Consider the following 8250-nt stretch of genomic DNA (forward strand, 5'->3'; position numbering starts at 1 on the left):
CTTAAGATTTTAATGTTCATTGTTTCATCCTCCTCAATCACAAAAGGCACCAAATCTGTAGAATGACCCAGATACTCCAATCTCCGCTGTGGAGCTTTGCAGCTCCTTCAGGGTTATCTTCCAAGATGGCGTAGCAGTGCGGTCGTGTTCTCTTGTGTGTCCATGTAAATAGCCTGTTTTTTAAATAAATTTTTATTTTACGTATATATTTCCCTATCACACTTTTCATCCTTCTACTAAATATACTTTCCTGCAACCCGCCTCACTCAATGTAGAACGAATTCTAATATTTACTCACCTTTATCTAGAATCTCCAGTTGAAACTAGCCAGCCAGCTAACTAGCTAACTAGCTACTTGCTATTAGCCGCCATTAGCGGTTTTCACCCAGAACATCGGATTTTCTGCCGGAATAACTGAATCACTGGACCTTAACACCCATATCCCGGCTATCTACCTCTCTGTCTACCGGACGGGAGTAGCAGCTAACCAGCTAACTAGCTACTTGCTGTTAGCCACCGTTAGCGGTTTTTCACCATTGTCCGTGGCCTGCACTAACTACCAGCCAGCTCTAGCCTGGACTATTATTGGCCAGTCTGCACTGTCTGCACAGCGCGTTATCGACCCAGAACCTATCAGATTTTCTGCCGGAATCACTGAATCACTGGACCTTTAACACTGGATAATCGCAACTAGCTAGCTGCAACTAAATGAACATTGTTGTTGGCTAATCAGCCTTGAGCTAGACTTGAGTCAGGCACATCTCCCGGCTATCTACCTCTCTGTCAACTGGACGGGACCTCCTAGAGTCGACACGGAGCCCCGCCGATCCATCACGACTGGTCTGCCGACGTAATCGTCTGTGGTTTCAACAGGCTTCCCGTTGCGACGACCATGAAGATCCATCTGCTAGCCCCGGCCCGCTAGCACACGCAAACGACAGCCGTGCTTCCTGATCGCTGTGCTGTAGTACCAATTCGAACTGCTCTCGGACTCACATATTGCTGTTCATTGGACCTTATGATCACTCAGCTGCACAGCTGATGCCTGCTGGACTGTTCCTTTACACAGTACCCTGTCCTGTTTATCTGTTTAGCCTCAGCCCAAACTTTATCGCCATTACCAGTTGTTGTCTTAGCTCTCTCTAATAACACCTGTGATTGCTTAATGCCTCTCTCCCATGTCAATATGCCTTGCCTATTGCTGTTCCAGTTAGTTCTTATTATACAATTTCACTGTAGAACCCCAAGTCCCTCTCAAACTGCCTCAAATAGTTCCTTTGTTCCACCCCTTATGCACGCCGAGACCGGCTCAATCAGTGCCTCCAGTGATGCTATCTCTTTCATTGTTACCCAACGCTTAGGTTTACCTCCACTGTACTCATAACCTTCCATATCCTTGTCTGTACATAGTGCCCTGAATCTATTCTACAATGCCCGGAAATCTGCCCACTTTATTCTCTGTACCCAACGCACTAGAAGACCAGTTCTTAAAGCCTTTAGCCGTATCCTTATTCTAGTCCTCCTCTGTTCCTCTGGTGATGTAGAGGCTAACCCAGGCCCTGCAGCCCCCAGTATCTCTCCTACTCCCCAGGAGCTATCATTTGTTGACTTCTGTAACCGTAAAAGCCTTGGTTTTCTGTACGTTAACATCAGAAGCCTCCTTCCTAAGTTTGAGTTATTCACTGCGTTAGCACACTCCGCCAACCCTGATGTTCTAGCAGTGTCTGAATCCTGGCTTAGGAAGGTCACCAAAAATTCTGAAATTTCAATCCCCAACTGCAACATTTTCCGTCTAGATATAACTGCCAAAGGGGGTGGAGTTGCAATCTACTGTAGAGATAGCCTGCAGAGCTCTATCATACTATCCAGGTCTGTGCCCAAACAGTTTGAGCTTCTACTTCAAAAAGTCCACCTTTCCAGAAATAAGTCTCTCACTGTTGCCGCTTGCTACAGACCCCCCTCAGCCCCCAGCTGTGCCCTGGACACCATATGTTAATTGATTGCCCCCCATTTATCCTCAGAGTTCGTACTGCTTGGTGACCTAAATTGGGATATGCTTAACACCCTGGCCATCCTACAATCTAAACTAGATGCCCTCAATCTCACACAAATCATCAAGGAACCTACCAGGTACAACCCTAAATCCGTAAACATGGGCACCCTCATAGATATCATCCTGACTAACTTACCCTCTAAATACTCCGCAGTCTTCAACCAGGATCTCAGCGATCACTGCCTTATTGCCTGCGTCCGTAACGGGTCCGCGGTCAAACGACCACCCCTCATCACTGTCAAACGCTCCCTAGCAAGCAGGACTTCCTAATTGACCTGGCCCAGGTATCCTGGATGGATATCGATCTCATTCCGTCAGTAGAGGATGCCTGGTTGTTCTTTAAAAGTAATTTCTTCTCAATCTTAAATAAACATGCACCATTCAAAAAATACAGAACTAAGAACAGATATAGCCCCTCGTTCTCCTCAGACTTGACTGCCCTTGACCAGCACAAAAACATCCTGTGGCGTACTGCATTAGCATCGAATAGCCCCTGTGATATGCAACTTTTCAGGGAAGTTAGGAACCAATATACACAAGCAGTTAGGAAAGCAAATGCTAGCTTTTTCAAACAGAAATTTGCATCCTGTAGCGCTAACTCCAAAAAGTTTTGGAACACTGTAAAGTCCATGGAGAATAAGAGCACCTCCTCCCAGCTGCCCACTGCACTGAGGCTAGGAAACACTATCACCACCGATAAATCTACAATAATCGAGAATTTCAACAAGCATTTTGCTACGGCTGGCCATGCTTTCCACCTGGCTACCACTACCCCGGCCACCAGCTCTGCACCCTCCGCTGCAACTTGCCCATGCCCCCCCCCCCCCCCCCCCCGCTTCTGCTTCACATAAATTCAGACAGCTGATGTTCTGAAAGAGCTGCAAAATCTGGACCCCTACAAATCATCTGGGCTAGACAATCTGGACCCTTTCTTTCTAAAACTAGCCGCCGAAATTGTCGCAACCCCTATTACTAGCCTGTTCAACCTCTTTTTCGTAACGTCTGAGATCCCCAGAGATTGGAAAGCTGCCGCGGTCATCCCCCTCTTCAAAGGGGGTGACACTCTAGATCCAAACTGTTACAGACCTATATCCATCCTGCCCTGCCTTTCGAAAGTTTTTGAAAGCCAAGTTAACAAACAGATCACCGACCATTTCGAATCCCACCGTACCTTCTCCACTATGCAATCCGGTTTCCGAGCTGGTCATGGGTGCACCTCAGCCACGCTCAAGGTCCTAAACGATATTATAACCGCGATCGATAATAGACAGTACTGTGCAGCCGTCTTCATCGACCTGGCCAAGGCTTTCGACTCTGTCAACCACCGCATTCTTATTGGCAGACTAAATAGCCTTGGTTTCTCAAATGACTGCCACGCCTGGTTCACCAACTACTTCTCAGATAGAGTTCAATGTGTCAAATTGGAGGGCCTGTTGTCTGGACCTATGGCAGTCTCTATGGGGGTGCCACAGGGTTCAATTCGTGGGCCTGCTCTTTTCTCCGTGTATATCAATGATGTCACTCTTGCTGCTGGTGACTCTCAGATCCACCTCTATGCAGACAGCACCATTTTGTATACATCTGGCCCTTCATTGGACACTGTGTTAACAAACCTCCAAACGAGCTTCAATGCCAAACAACACTCCTTCAGTAGCCTCCAACTACTCTTAAACACTAGTAAAACTAAATGCATGCTCTTCAATCGAACGCTGCTGGCACCCGCCACCCGACTAGAATCACTACTCTCGACGGGTCTGACGTAGAGTATGTAGACAACTACAAATACCTAGGTGTCTGGTTATACTGTAAACTCTCCTTCCAGACTCATTAAGCATCTCCAATCCAAAGTTAAATCTAGAATCAGCTTTTTTATTTCACAACAACGCCTCCTTCACTCATGCTGCCAAACATGCCCTCGTAAAACTGACTATCCTACCGATCCTTGACTTCGGCGATGTCATTTACAAAATAGCCTCCAACACTCTATTCAGCAAATTGGATGTAGTCTATCACAGTGCCATCCGTTTTGTCACCAAAGCCCCATATACTGCCCACCACTGTTACCTGTACGCTCTTGTTGGCTGGTCCTCACTACATATTCGTCGCCAAACCCACTGGCTCCAGGCCATCTATAAATCACTGCTAGGCAAATCCCCGCCTTATCTTAGCTCATTGGTCACCATAGCAACACCCACCCGTAGTATGCGCTCCAGCAGGTATACAGTGGGGGAAAAAAGTATTTAGTCAGCCACCAATTGTGCAAGTTCTCCCACTTAAAAATATGAGAGAGGCCTGTAATTTTCATCATAGGTACACGTCAACTATGACAGACAAATTGAGAGAAAAAATTCCAGAAAATCATATTGTAGGATTTTTAATGAATTTATTTGCAAATTATGGTGGAAAATAAGTATTTGGTCACCTACAAACAAGCAAGATTTCTAGCTCTCACAGACCTGTAACTTCTTCTTTAAGAGGCTCCTCCACTCGTTACCCTTATTAATGGCACCTGTTTGAACTTGTTATCAGTATAAAAGACACCTGTCCACAACCTCAAACAGTCACACTCCAAACTCCACTATGGCCAAGACCAAAGAGCTGTCAAAGGACACCAGAAACAAAATTGTAGACCTGCACCAGGCTGGGAAGACTGAATCTGCAATAGGTAAGCAGCTTGGTTTGAAGAAATCAACTGTGGGAGCAATTATTAGGAAATGGAAGACATACAAGACCACTGATAATCTCCCTCGATCTGGGGCTCCACGCAAGATCTCACCCCGTGGGGTCAAAATGATCACAAGAACGGTGAGCAAAAATCCCAGAACCACACGGGGGGACCTAGTGAATGACCTGCAGAGAGCTGGGACCAAAGTAACAAAGCCTACCATCAGTAACACACTACGCCGCCAGGGACTCAAATCCTGCAGTGCCAGACGTGTCCCCCTGCTTAAGCCAGTACATGTCCAGGCCCGTCTGAAGTTTGCTAGAGTGCATTTGGATGATCCAGAAGACGATTGGGAGAATGTCATATGGTCAGATGAAACCAAAATATAACTTTTTGGTAAAAACTCAACTCGTCGTGTTTGAAGGACAAAGAATGCTGAGTTGCATCCAAAGAACACCATACCTACTGTGAAGCATGGGGGTGGAAACATCATACTTTGGGGCTGTTTTTCTGCAAAGGGACCAGGAAGTAAAGGAAAGAATGAATGGGGCCATGTATCGTGAGATTTTGAGTTAAAACCTCCTTCCATCAGCAAGGGCATTGAAGATGAAACGTGGCTGGGTCTTTCATCATGACAATGATCCCAAACACACCGCCCGGGCAACGAAGGAGTGGCTTCGTAAGAAGCATTTCAAGGTCCTGGAGTGGCCTAGCCAGTCTCCAGATCTCAACCCCATAGAAAATCTTTGGAGGGAGTTGAAAGTCCGTGTTGCCCAGCGACAGCCCCAAAACATCACTGCTCTAGAGGAGATCTGCATGGAGGAATGGGCCAAAATACCAGCAACAGTGTGTGAAAACCTTGTGAAGACTTACAGAAAACGTTTGACCTGTGTCATTGCCAACAAAGGGTATATATAGGCCATCTGAAATTAGCCCACCCAACTACCTCATCCCCATATTGTTATTTATTTTGCTCATTTACACCCCAGTATCTCTATTTGCACATCATCTCTTGCACATTTATAATTCCAGTGTTAATACTAATTGTATTTATTTTGCACTATGGCCTATTTATTGCCTTACCTCCATAACTGTAAGTCGCTCTGGATAAGAGCGTCTGCTAAATGATGTAAATGTAAATGTAAATAACTTGCTACATTTGAACACACTGTATATATATTTTCTGTTGTATTTTTGACTTTATGTTTAGTTTTACCCCATATGTAACTCTGTGTTGTTGTTTTTATCGCACTGCTTTGCTTTATCTTGGCCAGGTCGCAGTTGTAAATGAGAACTTGTTCTCAACTGGCTTACGTGGTTAAATAAAGGTTAAATAAAAAAATAAAAAATAAAAATCTTTGGTCTCTTTGTTGCCTCTGATTAATGCCCTCCTTGCCTGGTCCGTGGGTTTTGGTGTGCGGTCCTCTCTTGGCAGGTTTGTTGTGGTGCCATATTCTTTCAATTTTTTAATAATGGATTTAATCCGTGGGATGTTCAAAGTTTCTGATATTTTTGTATAACACAACCCTTATCTGTACTTCTCCACAACTTTGTCCCTGACCTGTTTGGAGAGCTCCTTGGTCTTCATGGTGCCGCTTGCTTGGTGGTGCCCCTTGCTTAGTGGAGTTTCAGACTCTGGGGCCTTTCAGAACAGGTGTATATATACTGAGATCATGTGACAGATCATGTGACACTTAAATAAAGTCCACCTGTGTGCAATCTAACTAATTATGTGACTTCTGAAGGCAATTGGTTGCACCAGATCTTATTTAGGGACTTCATAGCAAAGGGGGTGAATACATATGCACGCACCACTTTTCCATTATTAATTTTTTATAGTTTTTTGAAACACGTTATTTTTTTAAATTTCACTTCACCAATTTGGACTACTTTGTGTATGTCCATTACATAAAATTCAAATAAAAATCCATTTAAATTACAGGTTGTAATGCAACAAAATAGGAAAAACGCCAAGGGGGATGAATACTTTTGCAAGGCACTGTAACTATTTGTTACATGCAATATGCTTTGTGGACAGATGTTGCTCTCCGGTTTTGTGATGAAACAAAGGTGTGGTTGAATTTATTCTGCCACTCTGTCTTCTTATTGTCTCAGCCTTAGTCTTATATGTCATGGTTGCAAGGCATATGAACTAACAAGTTATAAAGCAAACAACCCAATTATCACAACACATAGGTTGTAATATGGTTTTTCGTCTGGCTTGGCTTCCCCAATGATTTTATCGACGTACTGCTACTGGTAACACAACAAAATGTGGAAAAAGTCAAGGGGTGTAAATACTTTCTCACCGGACAGTTTATTAGGTACACCACCCCGTTCACAAAAATTGATCGCTCCTACAGACAGTGAGTCACGTGGCCATGGCTTGTTATATAAAGCAGGCAGACAGGAATCGAGGCATTCAGTTACTGTTCGATAGAACGTTAGAATGGGCAAAACGAGTGACCTAAGCGACTGAGCGTGGTATGATCGTCAGTGCCAGCCTCGGTGGATCCAGTATCTCAGAAACGGCCGCCCTCCTGGGCTTTTCACGCACAGCAGCGTCTAGGGTTTACCAACAAACATCCAGTAAGTGGCAGCCCTGTGGGCGAAAACAGCTCGTTGATGAGAGAGGTCAAAGGAGAATGGGGGGGGGGTACTGTCACGCCCTGACCTTGAGAGCCCTGTTTTCTCTAGTTGGATTGGTCAGGGTGTGAATTCTAGATGTTGTATATCTATGCTGGCCGGGTGTTGTTCCCAATCAGAGGCAGCTGTCGATCGTTGTCTCTGATTGGGGATCATACTTAGGTAGCCATTTTGCCTACCTTAGTTGTGGGATCTTGTTTCTGTTTGGCGTGTTTGATGGTTAGCCTCTTGAACTTCACGTTCTGTTGGATTTTGTTATATATAATAAACGACTATGTACGCATACCACGCTGCACCTTGGTCCGATCCTTTACTCAACGAACGTGACAGATTAATTACCTGACACATGAAAAAAGTCACGACCAGGCTGATTAAAACATGAAATGACGGTACAATTGTATAAATGCAGACAGACAATTTGTTAGTTCGACATGGTGGGATCTTTTTGTGTCTGTAAAATTAATTATGCAAGAAACGGCGGTGGAAATGCCTTTTATGCGCAAATATTTATATAATAACCTTCATATCATTTAACTTGTATTTTTCATTTGGTACATCGGAATTTAACTGCAAAAGTTATTTTTATGTGCACTACCTTATCACGCACAGACTTTTATCTGCAAAAAGTCAGTTTGATGGAAACACATCACTGGTGGGAAAATGCGCATATTGTTTTAGGCAGATTTGAAAATATTTGCATGAAAATCTGTCGCAAATTGGATGGAAACCTAGCTACTTAGTCACATTTTTCCTTACACAATTTGCAGCATCAAAAATGTATATAACTTTACTGTGAGTGTTATATACAATATGTTGCTACCTATATAGATAGTTTTTAAATAAGCAAGACCATCAGGTCCAGATGCATTTAGGAGAAGGGTTACCT

Source organism: Coregonus lavaretus, assembly GCF_964263955.1.
Source record: "Coregonus lavaretus genome assembly, chromosome: 4".
Lineage (NCBI taxonomy): Eukaryota > Metazoa > Chordata > Actinopteri > Salmoniformes > Salmonidae > Coregonus > Coregonus lavaretus.